General features: G+C 42.1%; 1 protein-coding gene across 6 annotated transcripts in view; it reads right to left on the bottom strand.

The window, feature by feature from the left end:
* LOC123760898 (dipeptidase 1) overlaps positions 1-25,892 on the bottom strand; it is a 181,091-nt gene that overhangs the window by 138,548 nt on the left and 16,651 nt on the right. For 4 of the 6 annotated variants that reach the window (XR_011229383.1, XM_045746714.2, XM_069329387.1 and 1 more), the window contains exon 1: positions 1,792-2,171. The exons of 1 other annotated variant lie outside the window; for it this stretch is intronic. The gene's annotated coding sequence lies outside the window, so the exon portion shown is untranslated. Of the gene's footprint in view, positions 1-1,791; positions 2,172-14,370; positions 14,787-25,892 lie in introns of those variants that run through there. One more of the 6 variants, XM_045746716.2, reaches the window with a different exon arrangement.

The following is a 25,892-nucleotide window of genomic DNA, read 5'->3' as shown; positions in this document are numbered from 1 at the left end:
AGGTTGTGTGCTTTAAATAGTTTTGATAGAATACTTTGGTAGGACTACTTTTGATAGAATTTACCTACTTAAAATTATCTGTTAGATTAAGGACCTGCCCGAAACGCTGCGCGTACTAGTGGCTTTACAAGAGTGCAATTACTGTACCATGCTATGTATTCTCACAAACCCAATGTACCTTCTTGTATATAAATAAATAAATAAATAAATGTGTGTACTCGATCCCATGAAAAGACAGTTCAAACACATCGGCCAGAATGGTAAATTATTGGAATCGCGTTTATCCAAACACCGTTTCTCAGTTCGAACTACACAACAGTCCACTGCATTATATTTACATGTCAGGCTTTGTGACCATACCATTAACTGGGACTCAAAATGTGTTGCTAGTTCGAGGGTCGTGGTTGAACGAAATGTGATTGAATCGGCCGTAATTAATCACTGTCTCAATACCATTAACGTTAGCCCTGGCCTATATAAACTTGATTCATTTTTCGTCCTCAATATTGCACAAATCCTAACAAAAAATAACTGGAGTTGCACCCCTCGAACACATGGTGTCTTAGTTTATTGTTGATGAACATTAATCATTTAATCCCCGTGGTGCAGTGGTAAGACACTCGCCTGGCGTTCCGCGAGCGCTTTGTCATGGGTTCGTATCCAGGCCGGGGAGGATTTACTGGGCGCAAATCCTTAACTGTAGCCTCTGTTTAACTCAACAGTAAAATGTGTACTTGGTTGTAACAACGATTCTTCGCGGCGGGGATCGTATTCCAGGGACCTGCCCGAAACGCTACGCGTACAAATTATGGATAGCTTCGTCTAGATCCCTATACAAGCCGAACTGCCATTCAGATACCTGTACCCAAGTCTTATTCGAGCTGTGACAACGTCTGTTAGTCGTGGTTCAATGTCTTGACGATTGTGATGGTGCTGTGGTACAGAGTGCGGGGGTAGAGCTCTGGCTCTTTGGTCCCGCCTCTCAACTGTCAATCAACTGATGTACAGGTTCCTGAGCCTATTGGGCTCTATCATATCTACACTTGAAACTGTGTATGGAGTCAGCCTCCACCACCTCACTTCCTAATGCATTCCATTTGTCAACTACTCTGACGCTAAAGAAGTTGTTTCTAATATCTCTGTGGCTCATTTGGGCACTCAGTTTCCACCTGTGTCCCCTGTGCGTGTGCCCCTTGTGTTAAATTTTTAGCCTGTCTTTATCTACCCTATCAATTCCCTTCAGAATCTTGAATGTGGTGATCATGTCCCCCCTAACTCTTCTGTCTTCCAACGAAGTGAGGTTTAATTCCCGTAGTCTCTCCTCGTAGCTCATACCTCTCAGCTCGGGTACTAGTCTGGTGGCAAACCTTTGAACCTTTTCCAGTTTAGTCTTATGCTTGACTAGATATGGACTCCATGCTGGAGCCGCATACTCCAGGATTGGTCTGACATATGTGGTATATAATGTTCTGAAAGATTCTCCAGTGTGTGTGTGTGTGTGTGTAATTACCTAAGTGTAGTTACAGGATGAGAGCTACGCTCGTGGTGTCCCGTCTTCCCAGCACTGTCATATAACGCTTTGAAACTACTGACGGTCTTGGCCTCCACCACCTTCTCACCTAACTTGTTCCAACCGTCTACCACTCTGTTTGCGAAAGCAAATTTTCTTACATTTCTTCGGCATCTGTGTTTAGCTAGTTTAAATCTATGACCTCTTGTTCTTAAAGTTCCAGGTCTCAGGAAATCTTCCTGTCTGTGTGTGTGTGTACGCACCTGCATGACAGCACTCACCTGTGTATGGTGTGATGGACAATCCATAAACATCAATAACTGTGACAATAACGGTGAGGTTCAACAAGTGTCACCGGTCATCGTGGCTGGCAGCTGGCTGGACACATCAGTCTCGCTTCCTCCACTAATCACAGGCAAAAACAAATCCTCAATTAAATTTAGGCCAGCTAAGGACTTTGCTATTTCTCTTTTGTTCAAGTGTTTTCTAGCATATAGATAAGTCAACAGCGCCGGGTAACGTGATAAGAGTGTTCCATATAGACAACGCAGGGGGGTTTAAGGGGGGCTTCAGGCACTTTATGAAGGCGGGCATGGCCAGGGTAGGGAAGCCGCGATGCTTGGCGTCCTCCTCCCACAACAGCTGAAGCGCTACTGAACGTTCTCGCCTACCACCACCCTCCACCTGCTGCTTGGACAAAGGGTGTCACTGTTCCTATCCCCAAAACTACACTTGGATAATTATAGGCCCATATCTCTATCATCGTGTGTTTGTAAAGTGCTTGAACGCATTGTCCTATATTAACCGACTCATGTATCGTATACAAGGGCACCTCTCTGGAAACACAAACCGAAACTGTCTCTATTTTCCGCTTATTACAACTTATAATAAAGTTGTTACATCTTGGCTTAACGTGTTTATGACGTATTAGAACGTTGTTACAACTTGCTATATTGGTTGTTATAACTGGTTAGGTGGTGTTAAAACTTGTTCGAATGTTGTACCAACGTCGTAGTTTCGGTGTGTGTTTGGCGGGCTGTTACTCATCTGTTTGGTTCTATGCCCGGGTACAGTACACAACACTGTTTTGCTGGATACTTCGATCATATTAAAGCTATCCCCTCAAACAGTCTTCATCGACCTAGCATCAGCTTTTTATACAACAAACAGGGAAATCATACTACAGCAACTTGCTGAGCTGGGAATACAATGAAAATTACTGAAATTTACAGTCTCCGTGGTGTAGTGGTAAGACACTCGCCTGGCGTTCCGCGAGCACTATGTCATGGGTTCGTATCCTGGCCGGGGAGGATTTACTGGGCGCAATTCCTTAACTGTAGCCTCTGTTTAACGCAACAGTAAAATGTGTACTTGGATGAAAAAACGATTCTTCGCGGCAGGGGATCGTATTCCAGGGACCTGCCCGAAACGCTACGCGTACTAGTGGCTGTACAAGAATGTAACAACTCTTGTATAAAAAAAAATGGATAAAGGGTTATTTGTCTAATCGAACAGCATATGTTTTGTTTAATGGTGTTAAAAGCACAGAGAGCAAACACTTTGAACTGGGAGCTCCACAAGGAGGGGTCCTCAGCCCCTTGTTGTTCAACGTTCTGATGCATAAACTTATAAAAGATCTTCAAACAAATAATAAAAACACTTATTTGTTATGCTGATATATGTTTACAGGTTGTTTCAGAGCCTAGAATGCAAGTTCAAGTTCAAGTATGTTTATTGAGACAAGAAAGAAATACATCTCAAAGGGATAGAGTAGCTTAGGCTATTTCTACCCCCCCCCCCCCCACCCCGAATGCAAGTTCTGTTCGATGCTTTTGCTACTATAACTGAGGAATGTGGCCTCCTTATCTCTGTACAGAAAACTCGAGCCCTCATTCCGTGCGGTATTCCACCACCCAATTATCATATAGATGGGCGAACACTTGAAAATTGCGAGTCTTACAGATACCTTGGTGTTCCCATTAACGACCCTGGGTACCTTTCATCTCTCAAGAGGAGACTGTGGGAGAGATTAAATCCTTGTGGGTCCTTGTTGGTGTCAATCATGGAATTAACGTGAGACTTGCTAGAATGTTTTATGTATCATTTATACGCTCTGTGATTGACTACAATGCTCTACGTCTCACACTGTATACAAAAAGCTAAAATTTCTTGAAACCTTGCAAAATTAAGCTGTGTGTCTCATCCTTGGGGCTCCAAAGTCCACGAGAATAGTTAATATGAGAGCAGAGTTAAAATTACCTATTATAAGCGAGTGAATTTTGTCTATTGGCACAGTTTTCGACGTGAAGGCATTGAATAGATCTCGGCAATACATGAAATGTCAAGCTGAACTTTCTAATATGCTACACTCACCTGATGTCTGTAAATCTGATTCAAAGAGCAAAATCTGATTATGCATTTTGGTTTTACGAGGTAGCCTACTCCATCAAAATATTAAGTATGTACCCAACTCAACTGCTGATTAATCAATTAATCCATGGGATAACTGGAATCTATCAGTTGATTTTATAATTGCACCCAAGAAAGGTAGTGTACACGCTACATTAAGTCCACTACGGGCTCACCATAGCCCGTGCTGCTTGGAACTTTTTGGTCCGAGTAGCGAATCTTAAACAACACCACCACCAATATTAAAACAATTAACACTGAAAAGCATCACTGAAAGTATCCAGGGTATTAGGGAGCCGGTCGGCCGAGCGGACAGCACCCAGGACTTGTGATCCTGTGGTCCCGGGTTCGATCCCGGGCGCCGGCGAGAAACAATGGGCAGAGTTTCTTTCACCCTATGCCCCTGTTACCTAGCAGTAAAATAGGTACCTGGGTGTTAGTCAGCTGTCACGGGCTGCTTCCTGGGGGTGGAGGCCTGGTCGAGGACCGGGCCGCGGGGACACTAAAAAGCACTGAAATCATCTCAAGATAACCTCAAGATATGGGTAACGATGTTGCCACTGAATTTTTAAAAGATAAAAGCAGACTCGCAGAGTGCACTCCTGGCATTGAACGCACATAATAGTAACACCCAGAAAATAGTCATTGATAAACGAATGAATGTTTTAGCTGCTAAAGAAAACATATTTGAAAATAAATTCCTTTGGATACCATCACATGTTGGTATCTCAAGGCATGACTCTCTAGATATGCTTGCAAAGACAGCCTGTAGAAAACCAGTAGTAGAAATTGATGTGGGTGTTTCATTAGCAGTGACAAAGAGAATACTTAAATATCTAATAAAAATCTTACCGACCTAACAAATTCACAAAGGCCTAAAATTTGTAGCATTAAACATTATAAATATCATGGAGATATTTATATATGGAACTAATATAGCAAGAACTCGGCAATGTGATGTTATAGTGGCCAGAATACGCCTGGGATATAGACGTATCTGGCAGCGTTCTCAAAACCCAAATGTCGAATACTCCTTGTGTCAACTTTGTGAAAGAGAAATCATGCACTCCCTTGAACATTATATAGTAGAATGTCCCATATTAACTGACTTACGCCCTCCTGGGCTGAGGTATGCTGAACTCTGTACATACTATATGAATACTGTAACACTTGATATATTGAATTTGTACCCAGATTGACTATGTAATGCATGTCATACAATGTATTACATCTATACAGTATGTAATACATCTGTTATACAATGTCTAACTATATCCTGAGCTTGTAAAAGCATCTTAATTGCCTTCAGTGTTTAAGTGTTTGATATCACACTAGTTTTTATAGAAACTATCTTATCCTGTCAAAGTAGGAGACACATAGGTGTATGTGTATATATGTGGAAGTGTGTAGATATATGTGTATTTGTATATATGTGGAAGTGTGTAGATATATGTGTATTTATATACATGTGGAAGTGTGTAGATATATGTGTATTTGTATACATGTGGAAGTGTGTAGATATATGTGTATTTGTATACAGGGTATGTGGAAGCTGTAAACACACATTAATGACGCTATGTAAAAAAAAAGACCTCAAACATTGTTTATGTAGGACAGACGTAAATCGGTGCATTTATGTTTGGAGGTTAGATTAGCATTTTAAAAGCATACAATCACCATCTGTGATCGATTGTTCAATAAATCACTGAACTATATGTTTAACAGATCTCTAACCCTGTCCATGGAGGGACAGAAGAAAACGGTCAGCACTGTAAATGCTATGCCGGTTAGCACTGTAAATGTGTGGCCACGTTTGTGGTAGAAAAAAAAAACACGGTCTAGCGTACTCCATTGCTCTAGTCCCTCCGCTGCTTGCATGTAATGCTGCTGCACTTCAGAATAATATTTTTTAAATGCTCGTCAGAATTAATGTTTTTAAATGCTCGTCAGAATTAATGTTTTTAAATGGTCTTCCGGCAGTTGTTCATTTTGATGCTTTTTGGTGATATAAATTTTGCTGCTGCAGGTTCATTTGTAGCTTTTGTTTCATTCGTGACGTTGTAGCACCTATTGTAGACTGACCTGCACCTGTTGATACTTTTCTTGTTGTAGTGCTACTATGCTTTTGCCAGCTTTTGTTGTCAATCTTACTACTTTTGTCATTATTGTTTTGCTATTACTTATAATGTCTTATCTCATGACAACCACTATTGTTACTAGTACGAAGTTTGGGTAAGTCGTCTCACCAGTCAATACCAATAAAACAGAATGCCTATGCAGGCGATGAGTCACAATAACGTGGCTAAAGTATGATGACCAGACCACACACTAGAATGTGGAGGGACGACGACGTTTCGATCCGTCCAGGACCATTCTCAAGTCGATTGTGAGAATCGACTTGAGAATGGTCCAAGACGGACCGAAACGTCGTCGTCCCTTCACCTTCTAGTGTGTGGTCTGGTCATCAGAATGCCTATCTGCCTGTTATTCTGCTTGTTGAGGTTTGATGGTTAACCACTTCAGGCTTCAATGAGCCAACTTTTCACTGTGATTGTTGAGGTGTAAGTGCTTAACATGGGCGGGATTTAAATGAACAAATCCACAAGGGCCGTGACGAGGATTCGAACTCGACGAGGATTCGGGATTTGTGTCAGCCTCATTGATCCATAAAGCAGGAGATCGAGTTCCACTGCCATACCCCCTTCTAAATCAGAGGAAGGTGGCTAGCTGAGTATTAGAATTTCTTAAATAGTGATCAGTTAGTTGGTGTTGTCCTCCGTGTACGGCTCTTGAGTACTAGGGTGACATGGGCATTTGGTCGACAAGGACACCGAGCCGACATGGGCCACAGGCCGAACAGGAGCAGTTTCTGTCACTGGAGGAATTCCGGGTACCTCATCCAGAGTATCCATTATTAAATACAGTACAATTACTATTGAATGTTTCTATGCTTTGAACCAGTTATACAGTCTCTAGCTTGCTCTCTCGGGCTGTCGCAAGTCTCATTTTTATCCTACAGCCTCATCACATAACGAGGACTAGAGAGAGGTTCTACAAATAGTCAGTAGTAGTAAACACAAGTCCGGGAAAGAAGCCAAGAGGTCATTTCATTGTGTGGCAGAAGCTAAAGACAGCTATATACAGTTATAAAACAATGTTACGAAGCTGTATTAGGAGAACGGCAGTAAAATACCGCTTTGTCAACCTTAGGATACGGGTTATTTACTTAGAAAACAGCAAGACGGTTTTTGTGAAACCCAGCGAGACATTTCATGAGTTCATCACAAAGAAATGATGCAAGTGTTGCGGGAAAAAAACGTTGTCAAAAATAATACTGGACGAGTCGCAGTAAACGCGGCGACTATATAGCCTAGCAGAACTATTCGCCAAACTGTCAATAGGATATTAGATTTCATACAAATGTGGCGCACAGAATACTTCAAAGGTACTTTGTATTTAACTAATACATCTACTTTGTATTTTGTTAACTAATAAGGGTTTCTTTAGAGACAAGTAAGTAATTATCAAAAGAAGGCACCAAACCGGGAAGGCTATGTAGCACCATCAAAGTGCGGAATAATCAGAGGGCGCTAAATATCACCAAGGATGCCAATACGAGAACAAAAACGCATAAGGGGAACGATATCAAAAGTATCCGAGCCACCAAGAATTCCATTGAGGGACAGGTGACCGCGAGGGGCAGTCGGAAAGGAAGACGTACGCTCGTCCTGGAAGTCAGGGGCCAGATTCACGAAAGCACTTACACAAGCACTTACGAACGTGTACATCTTTCCTCAATCTTTGCCGGCTTTGGTTACATTAAGTACACAGTTTACAAGCATGAAAACTTCCCAATCAATTGTTGTTATTGTAATAAACAGCCTCCTGGTGCTACGGAGCTCATTAACTGTTTAAAAGTTGTAAACAAAGCCGCCAAAGATTGAGAAAAGATGTAAAGGTTCGTAAGTGCTGGCGTAACTGCTTCGTGAATCTGGCCCCTGGACATTCAAGAAGGACATGCAGGACCGTAAGAGGGACAATGCAACTAGGACAATAAGGAGCAGGGCGGCGTCTTTAGAGACAAGAGATCCCTAATTTCACAATACTCTGGAAAACGGCCAATGTAGTTCCAACATTCTAAATCAAGAGACAGACAGACGGCACAAAATATTCGCCAAGTGTGTGACAAGTATTCTTTGTACAGCCCATCCTCCTGTTTAGTTAATACTTATAGTAACGATCAGGACCTTCGTACACATATGACGTAATCGACAATTAGAAAGTAGAAATAGTTACTATTGAATTTGGACAAAATGGAAAAGGTTTCGTACTTATGTTGCAAAAACAACCTAAACTAACCTAACCTTCCTAGGCCTAATACATGCTATCTGAGGCCTAATATAGTACATATATGTGCTATACCCGGCCTAGGAATAACTTTTTTTAGTTTTTTGTCGGACACTCTAACATGAATAGTATCAAATTCTTCTATCTATCCATTATGTCTACATATGTACTATATGTACATAGTTACAAAATGTACTATCTGAACACAAGGATGGATTGTCTGTAAAGGCTTGGAAAGTGATCAGATTCAGAATAAGGACACAGCTGAAGATCATAATCTTTTAATATCAAATTCGATTTCTAAACTTTATTAATTACGAGGGAGGAGAAGAACCTGCCGACGCCCGGGCCTCTCTTCTCCCTTCCTCTCTCTCCCAGTCTCCTTATCTCTTTACCTCACTACCCATCTTCCGCGTCTCTCTCTCTCTCTCCCCCTCTTCTCTCCCTTTCTCGTTAGTCTCGTCTCTCAACCCTCTCCTTCCCTATCCACCCTTGTTAAAGAATTTTAATAAGATGTTTGTTATGTCAATGATTCTCCTATGTATTATGAAACTAAGATTCCCGAAGGGTATATATATATATATATATATATATATATATATATATATATATATATATATATATATATATATATATATATATATATATATATATATATATATATGGTTCGGTTACAATAGACTATTATAATAATAAGTATGGTCATTTAAAAGAAACAAAAATCAAATTAATAACATATGATTGATAATGGTAAGAGGTGAATTTAAAACGGGTTCATTTAAAGCTGAATATAAACCAGATTAACTAATACAATTTTGTCAACATTCATGAATTCATTAAAAGAGTCAGGATACATAGCTGACAGCTTAATATAAACTCATCTCTTACTCTGGAGAATATACAGTTAATTCTGGAGTTTTGCTTAGGACATAAATTAAATCATATTGGAACAGTTAGGGAGGTTACTGAGATTAGAGAAGTATATTGACAAAGAAAAACAATCTACATATAATTTCAAATATAACCCCAATAAACAATATATAACATGAATTTCAAGCAATTTCCTTGAAGGTGAAAAAGTTATGCTAGACCAACTTCACTTAATGAGTTGTCAAAATACGAATGAAAAAAATTGGCTGGAAATTGTCTTCCTAAATTATCAGAATGCATTTGATATTGTTGTTCATTAAGACTGGTGTACAAGATAGAGAAGCAAGCTTGGATCAGAGGGACAACACTGAACTGTTCATAGATGATGTCAGGATAAAACAGATAGTGTCAAGGAATATAGAACTTGCACAGCCTTCTCCGTTTTGTCTTATATTTGTGGTCATGTCAAAAAGTTTAGTGGGGTTTGCAGAGCAAGAATTGACATCCCTGATCCCATCCTAGAGATAGTTTATACTCCTCTCTCCGTTATACATAATACGTAGAACTATTATGTTCTACAGGTCTTGTAGCCTACGTAAGCAGCAGACTGGACTGTAGCCTAGTGACTTTATGTGTGCCCAATTAAGTATACTAGCACAATAGTGTGTGTTGAGGTGGTGTGTCTTTAGAAATGTTCGAGTGTATGAAACTGTGGGCTTTTATCTAACAGTGTTTATGTTATCTATTTCAGCTCCGTGACCAGGGTTGCCTATAGATGCTATGTAATAAGAAAGATAAAATAGGAAGTAAAAAACAAAGGACATTGCTGAGGGCCATCCCTATTCTGAAACATATATCCAACTAACTTTTCAATCTAAATCACAACTAGGTCAAACAAGGTGCTGTTTTTAGTACAATTCTGTTTCCTATAGTCTTGATCCATTGTTAAAAGGGGTCAAGATCCTATGGAGCTGGCATCATCATACATAGACGTAATGGACAATTAGATAGTAGAATTTTGTACTACTAGAATTTTTAGACACTTTATAGTCCGATAAAAAATAAAGCTGAAAACCAAACTTAAATATTCTAGGCTTAGTATAGCACATATATGTATTATGTTAGTTATAGCGTATATTAGGCCTAAGAAGGTTAGATTACGGTTAGGTTAAGTTTTCTTTGCAACACCAATACCAAAATTATTCCGGTTTGCCCAAATTCAAGTGTCGATTTTTACTTTCCAATTGCCTTTTACATCATTATGTGCGATGGTCGTCATCGTTACTAGTATTACCGAAACAGGAGGATGGGCCGAGTATTGATGGCACCTTCACCTCATCTTCGGCTGTCTATCCTGCAGCACAAAATCTTTTAACCGTTTCGTAAGGGCTATTCTTGCCCGTGCCACCGCTTGGGTAGGCTAGTCATCAATCAATCATCGTGATACTTGTTTCTGTTTTACTTGGCCGGAGTACGAGTATTTATGATTCGGATGGTCGCTTTAGTAAGATTTTGCCATGTGTTTAACAACTTCTTCTACTCTGTTGAATCTAAGTTGAAATCTTAATGGTGTTGTAACTGTGCACTGTGTTAGATAATGTTCCAGTGGTCTGTCAGGCATTTCTCCAGAGTGCTGATATTTCCTCTCATCTTCCGGAACCTGTAAGCCTATTTCCCATGCACATGGGTATCCAAGCCTGATGCGATGTAAGTGTACGTCTGTTTCTCTACTGCTCCCTTTCATCAAACTAGGTGGTTCGTAGTTGGTTGAATTCTTGTACCAACCCGCAGATTCTGATGTTGCAACTGCTGCGTTGTGGTCACTGTTCATCTTTTACATTGCTCTGTTTCTAATTACTTTCTTAATCTGTGATTGACTCTGTGGTATGTAAATGTCTACATTTCTTCTCTTAGTTGCAAGTTTTGCAGCTTCGTTTGCAACGTCATTTCCTATTATTCCCACATGACTTGGCACCCAGTTGATAGGTACGCATCGGTCTTGTCGTTTGAGTGTTTGCATTAATGATATGACATTTGTGATCAGATCCACCATCCCCTTTTTCTTCCCACTATGCCCCACTCCCCTTTCCCTTTGTCCTCCCCACCATTCTCCATTCCGCCATCCCCTCGTCCCCACCATCCCAAACTCCTCCGTCCCCTCGTCCTTCCCTACCATTACTCTTCCCTTGTCCCCTCGTCATCACTACCATTCCCCACTCCCTCGTCCGATGCCATCCCAAATGGTCTGATGTTCCCATCAGAAAATTGGGAACATCAAGTGATCTGATGTTCCCCATTAATGATATATAAGAAAAAGTTAAAAAATTACAAGAAATATGAAAAAAAATAAAAAAAATATACTCACGAAATGAACGGTATGTTAAACAACACAGCTCAATTCCAACAATTCACACAAAATAATTAAATCAAAATGAACATAAATAAAAATCAATGAAAATTCAATTTATCAATGCAATCAAACTCTGAAATGGAATTGTAATGTATTTAGTATAGCATGTGTGTTGCTCTTACATGCAACAGATGGCGCTGTTTGTCAAGAAAAGCATAGTTTTATCTGTCACAGGTGTGGCCTCTATACTTATATTTACGAAATGAACGGTATGGGAAACAACACAGCTCAGTTATAACAATGTCACACAAAATAATTCAATAAAAAATAAAATAAATCAAAATCTATGAAAATAAAATTTATCAATGCAATAGAAACATTGAAATGAAATTCGTGACATTTAGTATAGCGTGAATATTGCTATTATAGGGGCCTCGTAGCCTGGTGGATAGCGCGCAGGACTCGTAATTGTGTGGCGCGGGTTCGATTCCCGCATGAGGCAGAAACAAATGGGCAGAGTTTCTTTCACCCTGAATGCCCCTGTTACCTAGCAGTAAATAGGTACCTGGGAGTTAGTCAGCTGTCACGGGCTGCTTCCTGGGGGTGGAGGCCTGGTCGAGGACCGGGCCGCGGGGACACTAAAGCCCGGAAATCATCTCAAGATAACCTCAAGATGTGCAACAGATGGCGGTGTTTTTCAAAAACACATGTTTTTACCTGTCACAGGGGGTGACATCTATATAGTGGGTATATTAAAAGAAGCGCCTATTCGAATGCAACGCTGTGTCAAAATTTCAAAGTAATCGGTAAAGAGGTTTCGAAGATTTCCCTCACATGAAAAACACAGTTTTTCAGAAAAAGCATGTTTTTACCGTCACAGACGTGACATCTATATATGTACATAAAAACCTGGCCGGATGCGAATGGAACGTTGTGTGAAAATTTCAACGCAATCGGTGAAGAACTTTCGGAGATTAGCGGTTTTGAACAAACGAACATTTCCATTTTTATTTATATAGATTAAAAAAAAATTAACTATACACACGAAATGAACGGTATGGTAAACAACACAGCTCAATTCCAACACAATGTCACAAAATATTTCAATAATAAAATAAAATAAATCGAAATCTATGAAAATAAAATTTATCAAGGCAATCGGAAACATTGAAATGGAATTCATGACATATTTAGTATAGCGAGCATGTTGCCATTATGTGCAACAGATGGCGCTGTTTTTCAAAACCGCATGTTTTTACCTGTCACAGGTGAGGCATATATATATATATATATATGCCTCACCTGTGACAGGTAAAAACATGCGGTTTTGAAAAACAGCGCCATCTGTTGCACATAATGGCAACATGCTCGCTATACTAAATATGTCATGAATTCCATTTCAATGTTTCCGATTGCCTTGATAAATTTTATTTTCATAGATTTCGATTTATTTTATTTTATTATTGAAATATTTTGTGACATTGTGTTGGAATTGAGCTGTGTTGTTTACCATACCGTTCATTTCGTGTGTATAGTTAATTTTTTTTTAATCTATATAAATAAAAATGGAAATGTTCGTTTGTTCAAAACCGCTAATCTCCGAAAGTTCTTCACCGATTGCGTTGAAATTTTCACACAACGTTCCATTCGCATCCGGCCAGGTTTTTATGTACATATATAGATGTCACGTCTGTGACGGTAAAAACATGCTTTTTCTGAAAAACTGTGTTTTTCATGTGAGGGAAATCTTCGAAACCTCTTTACCGATTGCTTTGAAATTTTGGCACCACGTAGCATTCTAATAGGCGCGTATTGTTATATATCTACTATATATATATATATATATATATATATATATATATATATATATATATATATATATATATATATATATATATATATATAATATATATATATAATATATATATATATATATATATAATATATATAATATATATAATATATATATATATATATATTATATATATATATATATAATATATATAATATATATAATATATATAATATATATAATATATATAATATAATATATATAATATAATATATATATATATATATATATATATATATATATATATATATATATATATATTATATTATATATATTATATATTATATATATTATATATATTATATATATATATATATAATATATATATATATATATATATATATATATATATATAATATATATTATATATATTATATATATTATATATATTATATATATTATATATATTATATATATATATATATATATATATATATATATATATATATATATATATATATATATATATATATATATATAGTAGATATATAACAATACGCGCCTATTAGAATGCTACGTGGTGCCAAAATTTCAAAGCAATCGGTAAAGAGGTTTCGAAGATTTCCCTCACATGAAAAACACAGTTTTTCAGAAAAAGCATGTTTTTACAGTCACAGACGTGACATCTATATAATATGTATATAAAAACCTGGCCGGATGCGAATGGAACGTTGTGTGAAAATTTCAAAGCAATCGGTGAAGAACTTTCGGAGATTAGCGGTTTTGAACAAACGAACATTTCCATTTTTATTTATATAGATTGAATAATTATATATTGAATAATTATATTATATATATTGAAAACTATATATAGTGTGAATTTGTGAGAATATGGAATTTTGTGAGTATGTATGTATGCAGTTTTGTGTGGGTGTGGGTATGTACTTACGCGACAGCACTAATTTAATTTTAATTATCAGGGGAAAGCTCCAAGCCATTAGGACTTTATAGCACTGGGAAAGGGGTCAGGATAAGGCTTTAGGGTGGGACGGGGGAAAGGAATGGTGCCCCAACCACTTGGACGGCACTAACCTGTGAATGGAGTGTGTTGATCAAAGTCAATCCATAAACCTCAACAGATGTTATAATGTGGATCAACTAGTGTCACTGGTCATGGCCATTGATATCCGGGGAATGATAACCGAGCACCATTGCAAGTTTAACACGTTCTCGCCTTGTCCACCAATCCCATTACACACAAATTAATTGGCGATTTCATTCAGGTCAGCTAGGGACTCCGTGGCTATTTCCTTTCACATGACTAATCGTTTATTCATTTGCTTATTCACTCTAAATAACATCACATAACACAGCCGGGAAACTTAATCAGAGATATACACAACATTGAGCTTCGTGCACCTAGGGAAAGCGAGAAAGTCAAGAGTCTGGGGAGCGGCGACGCCTAACACCCTCCTCCTATAACAGCTGCACCGCTACTGAGTCTTCTCACCTCTCTCCACCGTCAATAAACCTCCACCAGCCCGCAGCACCCTGCCTCCGCCCCCCCTCTATATTGCTGCTCTTCACAATCATGTTATTAAATGCTCCTACGACACATGTTCACTATAATGAGTTGTGGTAATATATTTTGCCGCTGCAGGCTAATTATTATAAATGGCGTTGTTGTTGTGTTGATTTAGGGGCGACGACGATCGTGGGATCGGATGCGCCCCGGCTGCCCGATACCGGGAAATAGCGAAGGGATGGGGCCCCTATAGTCTCTTCAGGCCATAGACCCTACAATCTCCTCAGGCGACAAATTTTACAGTCTCTTCAGGCCGCGGACATGACGGATGAAGCGGAAGGTATGGCGAAGGATGTCATGACGGACGTCTTCGTCTCTCGCACCTGCCCCGTCAAGGAGAACGGGAACTGTGAGGCGGGGAATATTCAGTCTACGAACGGAACTCTGTAGTCTGACGCGAGCGCTATGAAATCGAGGGCAGTGAAGTAGAAGGTGCTCCACTGTATCCTCCTGGGTCGGACACCACTGGCAATATGGGGAATCTACCAGCCGTAGACGATGGAGATGTGCGGCCAGGCAAGTGTGCCCAATCCGGAGACGAGTGATGGCAGTGTCGAGGAGTCGAGAATGATGACGAGTCCATGGACGCGGGGAGGAATCCTCCCGTAGACCCGCCAAAGAGGAGGACCTGAGTGCTGGCTCCATCATTGCCTCCCAACTCACGAGGCAAGCCGCCCGGAGTTGCGGGAGAATTTCGGAAAGGTCTAGAGGCACATTTGTAGAGTCATGGAGAGCATGCGCCATCCCTGCTGCTGCGTCGGCTACCTCATTGCCTTTAATACCGACATGTGACGGAACCCATTGGAGATAGATGGACCAACCTGGAGTAACAGAGTATGACAGCAGTTCTCCACGGATCTGTGACACAGTATGACGATGGACTCGTGGACGCCGAGATGATATCAGATGTAGGGCTGTGATTGAGTCCACGTAGAAAACCACTGCAGAGGGCCCTGAAACTTGTCGAAGGAGTCGTAAGGCTAGTAAGATTGCAAACAATTCCCCGGCCAGGCACGAATGAGCAGGGGAGAGTTTCCACGTCTGACAGAAAGAAAAAGGAGCAAAGTATGCTGCCGCAGATGTAGATGGTGGCTGATCTTTGCGGGACCCATCCGTGTAAACCTCTAAGTATCCAGAGTATAAGGAGGCTCGTAGGTCTGCAAAAATTAAAGGGGCCAAACCCTCTAAATCTCTCTTCCGACGAGGAGGCTTGGAAAAGTCGACAGAAACTCGAATGATCTCTTCTGCCCACGGAGGCACCGGTGAGATGATCGGGCCGGGGGTGAGTATAGGGACGGGAAGGGAAAACTGTGAATATGCATCCAAGGCCCGGACGACGAAAGGCAATTGACGGCGTCTGGAGTGTCCAGCCGGCACATTCCACCAGTTAGCCTCGAGCTGGAGGCGAGTAAGTGGATGGGTAGCAGGGAGACGCACTATCCGTTGAAGTTGGCGGCAGTGGGCGAGAAGACGTTGAAAGCTCAGGGGCCATAGCCCCGACTCAGCATGAAGAGAAAGAACTGGCGAGGAGGGCATAGCTCCTAACGCTGAGCGAAGGGCACCATTTTGAATGGGATCCAGCCTTGCCAAGACAGATGCTGCTGCTGAGCCATAGACTTCACTCGCATACATGATCTTGCTACGAATGAAGGCCTTGTAGAGAGCTAGGAGCGACTCCCGTGAAGCCCCCCAAGCCGCACCAGAGACCCGTTTCATGATGTTCACGCGACGAAGGCATGAGGCCCGAAGGTAGTCGACATGGTGCCTCCACGTCAGCCGAGGGCCATCTAGAACGACCCCCAGCCACCTGTGTTCGGTAGCGATCGGGAGACGACAGCCCCCGAGGGTCACCACTGGCTGGTCTGGTAGGCGGGTCCAGGTGAAGCTCATGACGCAACTTTTCACAGGGTTAATGGAGAGCCCCTTCCCCAGCACAATTGCTGAGAACACAGTCACGGCATTTTGCAGGGAGCCTTGTGCCTCTAGGAGAGTGTCACCATCCGCTACGAGGGTTACGTCATCGGCATAGGCTAAAACCTGGACCCCCCGGAATACAGGGAGATCAGACAGAAGAATAGAGAATAGTAGTGGGCTCAGAATCGCTCCCTGAGGGACACCACGCGAGACAGGGCGGGACGTAGAGACGACTCCACCAACCGCCACTTTGAATGAGCGGCCCTGTAGATAGTTTTGGAACCACCTTAACGCCGGACCCGAGAGACCTAGTCGAGCCAGACTCTGAAGGACAGCAGAATGAGAAGCAGAGTCAAATGCACTCTTGATATCGAAGAATGCTGCAAGGAGCACTCTTCTCCGTCGATAAGTGTCCATTATTCGATGTTCCAAGGAGAGGAGGCAGTCCATCGTGCTTCTTCCCGGCCGAAATCCACTGATACCCTCAGGTAGGAGACCTGAGGTTTCCACCACCCATTGTAGCCGGGTGTGAACAAGACGTTCCATCAGTTTCCCGAGACATGGAAGCAAACTTATGGGCCGATATGAAGTCGGGACAGACGGATCCTTCCCTGACTTGGCCAATGGTAGAAGAATGGCGTGTTTCCAAGGGGCAGGGAAGACACCAGAGGACCAGCAGGCGTTGTAGAAGTAAAGGAGGTGGGACTGAAAGCTCTTGGGTGCCCTCCGAACAAATTCATATGGGACGTTGTCTATCCCTGGCATAGTGCCCGACTTAGAGAGTGACAGAGCGTCCTTCAGCTCAACAGATGTAAATGGGCGATCCAGGTCCTGAGCTAGTCCTATACCCTGTCGGGAGCCCCAACCTATGGAACTCACAGAGAGGAGCGGGGAACGGTAAACATCTTCAAAGTGGTCAGCCAAGAGTTCGGCTATTTGTACTTCCCCTAGGCCCCCATTACCACTGGGGTCTCTGAGTGGGATGGTAGGCCGGGAGTACCTACCTGTCATCTTACGAACAAAGGCCCAGGCTCCCGCAGAGGAGGAGTCGAATCGGAGAGAGGCACAGTAATTAGCCCAGGCCTTGCGTTTGGCAAGGAGGACTGTTTGTCTACACCTGGCGTCCGCCCTGCGGAAGGTCTGCCGCTGCAGTGGAGTAGGGTGGCGCCGCCACGAATTCCACGCACGTCGCCGGTCCAGTACTGCCTGCCGACATTCAGGAGTCCACCACGGTGCCCCACGGCGGGAAGGATTGGTTGTCTGGCCACTAGTCCTCCTGAAATGCCGAGAGCCTACACTGAAGAGGGACTCGGAGAGAGCATCTGCTGACCCATGGAGATCTGCAGTAACTGGGGGAAGGGTCAACCAGTCATCCGCCTCATAGCCATGCCACCCCTCTTCCGAGAAGATCCATTTGGATCTACGGGAGGTCAGAGCAGGACGAACAGTGCCCCCGAAGGAGATGACGATGGGCAGGTGATCACTACTCAGGTACGGCCCGGTCCATATCTGCGCCATCGTGAAGGGGCCTCTTCCAATGCAAAGATCGAGTGTTGAAGTATGGCCATTTAGCGGGTCTATCCGAGTTCCCAAACCTGGCGGCGTCAGTAAGGAGAGGTCTGGGGAGTCAAGGAGAAACTGAAATAGGGCTCGGCCAGCCATGTTGTGGTGGCGACCCGATAGCATGGGTTGCCATGATGAGTGCCGAGCGTTAAAGTCACCCATGACGAGGCAGGTGTCTGTGATCTGACCAAAATAGTGTTCTAGTTCCTTCTTCGTTACCGGTAGACAGGGGTTATACAGAACTCCAAAGGTGCCCCACCCATGGGAGAGGGCGACCTTCACTGCCAAGAATTCTAAATGTCCACCCGGGAAGGAGTGAATCCGGAGCAAGGAGCTGGGAACTGAGTCCCTGACCAAGAGGGCAAGTCCCCCTCCACCCCGTACTGGCCGATCTTGTCTATAGACAGAATACCCCGGCACTGTGAAGGAAAGATCGTCTGTAAGCCAAGTCTCACAGAGTCCCACGATCAACGGTGGTGCGCTGGCGATAAAATTGCGTAAAAATTGCGTCTTCTTAAAAAGGGAGCGGGCATTCCAAAACACCACAGTATTCTCAGGATGGGGCGCCATTATCCCTGAAATACAACAGCTAACTTTTTGACCACCAGTGCACAGACGTCTCCAAAGGGGGAACCACTAGAAAAAGCCATAAAACCTTCATACAAAGTAAGTAAAATATGTGGTATCAATGACTTCCAGTCAAGAGGATGTTGATCTATGTTTCTCTCTGCCTGACGGAAGCGGTGGTCGGCTCGCGAACTCTCTTGACGGCGTCTGCGACTGGTGGGAGCCTCACTCTGGGCCTCATGTTCCCCCGGTGTCACAATCCCTTCGGAAAGTGCCTGGGGGACCAGAGGATCATCAGGGCTGTCTGTTGGAGCAGTACCTCCTGATCGATGGGTGTGTCGACGACGCCGGTGTTGGCTTCTTTGAGGAAAGGCAGGAGGGTGACGAGTGCTAGGCTCCGGCCGAGACTGAGCGTCCATGTCTGTATCCGTGGATGAGTTTCCGTCAGTGTCAAGGCTACCCAGGAGGGAAAATCGATTAGCAACCTGGGCGTATGTGGCATGTGACTGGGACAGGCAAGAGCGTCTGCTAGTTCCTACTTGTGAAGAGGCCCGACCAGGGGGAACCTGGAGGCGAGAAGAAGCGATAGGCTGATTGAGGGTACGCAACTTCTGGAACAGCTCATGTCGAGGTGTCCCCGCTGTTTTGTGATCGATGTCCAACTGGAGGGCCTCAAGATATACAGGGCAACTCTTAGACGTAACCTTATGATGGCCATGGCATAAAAAGCAGCGGGGTGCAGCAGAGCACCCACCGTCATCTCTGTCTGAATGGCCAGTTTTGCCGCAGTTTGCACACCGTGCTGTATTACGGCAGGTCAGGCGACTGTGGCCCAATAGATGACAAGCGTAACATCGTAAAACAGGGAAATTGTAGGGCTGAACCTGATACGAGGTCCTGTGTAGTGCCACTCGGTCAGGGAGGTGCCCATCGAACTTTACACGGACCATGGATGTCGGCCCTGCTGCTCCGCGAATCCTGGTAACTTCCAATAATCTCACTGATGCACCCCCTAATACCTGCAGAGCGGCCTGGATGTCATCCACATCTACACTCTGGTCAATTGGGCCAATCTTCCCATACCGGGCCCGAGACTCCTCCTCCTGCGACAATACCTGTCGGCACCTGACAGGCCAGTCCCCCAACTTATTAATGTCGGATACACAGATGTGTGATAGAGCCTCCTTTCTGATATGTAGCTTGAGTGCTGCACCCCTACCCAGGGTACGTATGGTCTCAGGCAGGCAATGTGGCCACAATACGGAAGCCTCGATTGCTGCACCTAAGGTACGAGGATTTGCAAAGACGCACTGACCTGATTCTGACTGGATTAGGACTACCACAAACGAGGAACGGGGTACCACAAGACTAAGGTCTTCTGAAGGGGAGGATATCCTCTTAGCATCTCGCTCTGGGGCAGCATCAGCCGACTCATCTTCTAGCAGACGTTTTCCTCTCTGGGACTTGCTGTCAACATCCATGGCGCCCCCGCTCGGGGAGGCGTCCATTTGGGAGGCTCCGGCCTCCCCCGGTCCTGTGAGCCCCTGGGTAGCTGCAGTGAGCACACACTGGCCCAAAGAAGCCAGCTGAATTAAAGATGAGTTCCAGGTAAGGTGTGGAAAGAAAGTCCAGCCAGGAGCGTTCAATCCGCGCGCCAAGATGGCCGACCTTCCCGCCCAACCCCTCTAAATGGCGTTGCTGTCGTGTCGTCTGTGATGTTGCTGGTCGCGTTGTTCTTGTTGACAATTGTCTTGCTGTTGAGCTCATTAGCCCTTTAACCTTATGGTCCTAATGGTCTTACTATAATTTATAATTACAGCTTGACCTTTTTCGTGAGTTGATGGTGTTCACCTTCCACGAGATTATAGGGCCATGTTGCTGTCAAACTAATCAACACATTTTAAGTATTACCAGAGAATAATGAGAGGCTACTAAATTTAAATTGATTTGTTTATATTCCCAATTTAGGGAAGTGTTTAACTGTTCAATTATAAAATTAAACAAAAATAATTGTACTGCACAAATTATCTGCCAAGTCTGCACAAATTATCATTTATCAAAATAGTAGTTAGTGTCAACCCATAAGGATGAGATTATATACGACTGACTTAGGCTTCTACAACCTAGCCATCCATTTATAACATTTGAGCAGACCCGTAAAGGGCGGGACTCCTATATGAACACATTTACAGTTGAACATTTCTAGTATATTAACTGAATATATTAAATTCAACTTTATATTACTATTATTTATACACATATGTTACACTTTGAGTGATAAACGCTGAAACCTGCCCGAAACGCTGCGCGTACTAGTGGCTTTACAAGAATGTAATTACTATGCTATGTATCCTCACAATCCCAATGTACCTTCTTGTATATATATAAATAAAGGGTGCTGCTGTTCCTACTGAAGACGATTAAGAAGAGGAAGCTAGACATGATCCACCACCAGTAACTGATTATCACTCAAAATAAAACACACACATAATTAAACACCTTGAAAAACAGTTGACCTTAGTACGACAGACAAAATGTCTGCACCAAGTATATTGTACTCAGCCCGTCCTCCTAAGGTTTCTGAACGTCAAGAAAATGGTCATTTTAATATGTCCTGTCCTAACCTACCAGAGGACCCAAAACAGAAAACGGGACAGTACGTCACTTTCGCGAGCCGCTTTCATTTTTTAGTACGATAATTTTTGACCTTATGTAATGCATACGATGGAAATGCGACGCTCTTTGTAAGAGGACAGGTTATCGTACTACAGGGGCCAGATTCACATAAGAACATAAGAACATAAGAACAAAGGTAACTGCAGAAGGCCTATTGGCCCACACGAGGCAGCTCCTATTCTATAACCACCCAATCCCACTCATATACTTGTCCAACCCGTGCTTGAAACAATCGAGGGACCCCACCTCCACAATGTTACGCGGCAATTGGTTCCACAAATCAACAACCCTGTTACTGAACCAGTATTTACCCAAGTCTTTCCTAAATCTAAACTTATCCAATTTATATCCATTGTTTCGTGTTCTGTCCTGTGTTGATACTTTTAATACCCTATTAATATCCCCCCGGTTATGTCCATTCATCCACTTGTAAACCTCTATCATGTCACCCCTAACTCTTCGCCTTTCCAGTGAATGCAACTTAAGCTTTGTTAATCTTTCTTCATATGAAAGATTTCTAATTTGGGGAATTAACTTAGTCATCCTACGCTGGACACGTTCAAGTGAATTTATATCCATTCTATAATATGGCGACCAAAACTGAACTGCATAATCTAAATGGGGCCTAACTAGAGCAAGATATAGCTTGAGAACCACACCAGGTGTCTTGTTACTAACGCTGCGATTAATAAATCCAAGTGTCCGATTTGCCTTATTACGAACATTTATGCATTGATCCTTTTGTTTTAAATTCTTACTAATCATAACTCCCAGATCCCTTTCGCAATCCGACTTCGCAATCACAACACCATCTAGCTCGTATCTTGTAACTATCATCATTACCTAACCTCAGAACTTTACATTTATCAGCATTAAACTGCATCTGCCAATCCTTTGACCATTTCAAAACCCTATCTAGATCAACTTGAAGTGATAGTGAGTCCTCCTCCGAATTAATTTCCCTACCGATTTTCGTATCATCGGCAAATTTGCAAATGTTGCTACTCAAACCTGAATCTAAATCATTTATATATATTATAAACAACAGAGGTCCCAGGACAGAGCCTTGAGGCACTCCACTTACAACATTTTCCCACTCTGACTTGATTCCATTTATACTAACTCTCTGTTTCCTTTGGTATAGCCATGCCCTAATCCAGCTTAATATAGCACCCCCAATACCATGAGACTCTATTTTTTTAATCAGTCTTTCATGTGGCACTGTATCAAAAGCTTTGCTAAAGTCAAGGTATACAACATCGCAATCCTTACCACTATCAACTGCCTCAACAATGCTAGAATAAAAAGATAACAAATTTGTTAAACATGAACGGCCATTTATAAAACCATGTTGCGACTCAATTATTAATTTATGTTTTTCAAGATGAAGACGAATTTTATTTGCTATTATAGATTCGAGTAACTTTCCCACAATAGACGTTAGGCTAATTGGTCATCTCTTCATCACTATCTGTTATTTGACCTGTCTCAGTTTTTAATGGACCTATCCTTTCCCTAGTCTTAGTACGATATAATTGAAAAAACCCTTTAGGATTTGTCTTTGCTTGCCCTGCTATGCGAACTTCATAGTTTCTTTTTGCTTTCCTTATCTCTTTTTTAACATTTCTAACCAGTTGTACGAATTCCTGTTCTAAAGTGACCTCCCCATTTTTAATCCTTTTGTACCAAGCTCTCTTTTTACCTATAAGGTTCTTCAAATTCTTTGTTATCCACTTTGGGTCATTAGTATACGATCTATTCAATTTGTATGGTATACTACGTTCCTGTGCTTTGTTTAGAATATTCTTAAATAAGTTATATATTGAATCCACATCGAAATCCCCATTTAAGTCACCTATCGCTGGGTTCATGTCTCGCTCCAAGACCGGCCCACACCCCATACCCAAGCCTTTCCAATCAATTTGACCCAAAAAATTTCTTAGGCTATTAAAATCAGCTTTTCGAAAATCTGGCACTTTAACAGAATTTTCTCCTACTGGTCTATTCCATTCTATGCTAAATCTGATTTCTTTGTGATCACTGCTCCCTAGCTCACTCCCTATTTCGATGTCATTAATTTGCGTTTCCCTGTTAGTTAACACTAAATCTAAAATATTATTTTCCCGTGTTGGTTCCTTAATGTGTTGCGTAAGAAAGCAATCGTCAATTAATTCTAGAAAATCTTCTGCTTCACTATTCCCTGTTTTGTTCAACCAGTTTATTCCACTAAAATTAAAGTCACCCATGACATAAATACTGTTAGATCTAGATGCTCTAGATATTTCATCCCATAGATGCTTTGCTTCCATTCTGTCTAAATTTGGTGGCCTATATATTACTCCTATTATAATATTATTAGCTTTTTCGTTTAATTCAATCCAAATAGTTTCTGTGTGTGGCTCTGTTTTGATTCCCTCTTTGAGACTACATTTCAAATTATCCCTAACATATATGGCTACTCCACCTCCTCGTCTAATATATCTATCTGTGTGAAATAGTTTAAATCCATATATTTGATATTCAGCTAATAGTTCTCTATTTTCTACATTCATCCACGTTTCGGTAAGTGCAATAATATCTATTTTTTCTGTGCAGACAAGAGCATTTAATTCGTTAATTTTATTTCTTAGACTTCTACTGTTAGTGTAATATACCCTAAGTGAATTGTTATTTTGCGGACCTTCTCTTTCCCTGATCGTTTTGCCAATTCCTTTCTCCCACAAACACATACTTTTATTACCTCCTTCCTCCAAATCAATTCCCATACCTCTATCTACTAACAGTTTAAACCCAAACAAACACCTCTAACCACTTCTTCTAGCGAGTTCGCAACAGCAACAACCCCAGCTCTCGATAGATGCACCCCATCACGAGCATACATTTCATTTCTTCCATAGAAAGCACTTACGTATGCACTTACGAACCTGTACATCTTTTCTCAATCTTTGGCGGTTTTGTTTACAATTATCAAACAGTTAATGAGCTCCGAAGCACCAGGAGGCTGTTTATAACAATAACAACAGTTAAATAGGAAGTTTTCATGCTTGTAAACTGTTTAATAAATGTAACCAAAGCCGTCAAAGATTGAGGAAAGATGTACACGTTCGTAAGTGCTGGCGTAAGTGCTTTCGTGAATCTGGCAACATGTCTGTAGTGAGTCACAAAAGTCGTGCGACCAGACAACAGAACAAATGTGAACAGTTAGCACGATCAATAACTGAGACTCCTAAACTACTTGATAACTCAACATCTACGGGCTCACCATAGCCCGTGCTACTTGGGACTTTTTGTTCCAGGTAGCGAATCTTTAACAACAACTTGATAACTACATAGAAGGGCCAAAACCAAGACTACAAAGTTAATGAAGCAGGAGAAACGCAGAAGGCCTCTAAGAGGAGGAAATACACGGACCAGACAACTTCCTAGCCAAACCGGCAAAATATGAATGAGAGAGATATTTATTTAGATATATACAAGTATATATACAATATATATACAAGGGAGCCGATCGGCCGAGCTGACAGCACACTGGACTTGTGATCCTGGGTTCGATCCCAGGCGCCGGCGAGAAACAATGGGCAGAGTTTCTTTCACCCTATGCTCCTGTTACCTAGCAGTAAAATAGGTACCTGGGTGTTAGTAAGCTGTCACGGGCTGCTTCCTAGGGGTAGAGGCCTGGTCGAGGACCGGGCCGCGGGGACACTAAAGCCCCGAAATCATCTCAAGATAACCTCAAGAAGTTGTTACATTCTTGTAGAGCCACTAGTACGCGTAGGGTTTCGGGCAGGTCCCTGGAATACGATCCCCGCCGCGAAGAATCGTTGTTACAACCAAGTACACATTTTACTGTTGAGTTAAACAGAGGCTACAGTTAAGGATTTGCGCCCAGTAAATCCTCCCCGGCCAGGATACGAACCCATGACAAAGCGCTCGCGGAACGCCAGGCTTACCACTACACCACGGAGACTGGTATATATGATTGTCCAGATTTTGGAGCTTAAAATGATGTTTGGGAATAATCGAATGGACAAGTAATTGGCAAGTGTTGTAAATACCTTCACACAAACATGTGCGCGGTCAAGAACGGCAATCTTGGGCATATCTTATTGTGCTGAATAGTTGCACCAGCGTCAACAACATCCACCAGGCTCACTGGCCTGTCTTCACAACCAAGAAAATGTGAGTTTCAATTAATGTATACAATGACTGGAATACTTAACATCCACACCAGACATTGATACGCGCGCTTCGTCTTAGCCGTCGATGAATGGGAGTCGTTTCTCTCAGAATGTGTCTAAAGTTAATGTAG

Source organism: Procambarus clarkii, chromosome 3, assembly GCF_040958095.1.
Source record: "Procambarus clarkii isolate CNS0578487 chromosome 3, FALCON_Pclarkii_2.0, whole genome shotgun sequence".
In the NCBI taxonomy this organism is placed as follows: domain Eukaryota; kingdom Metazoa; phylum Arthropoda; class Malacostraca; order Decapoda; family Cambaridae; genus Procambarus; species Procambarus clarkii.
This window is presented reverse-complemented; position numbering and strand designations above follow the sequence as displayed.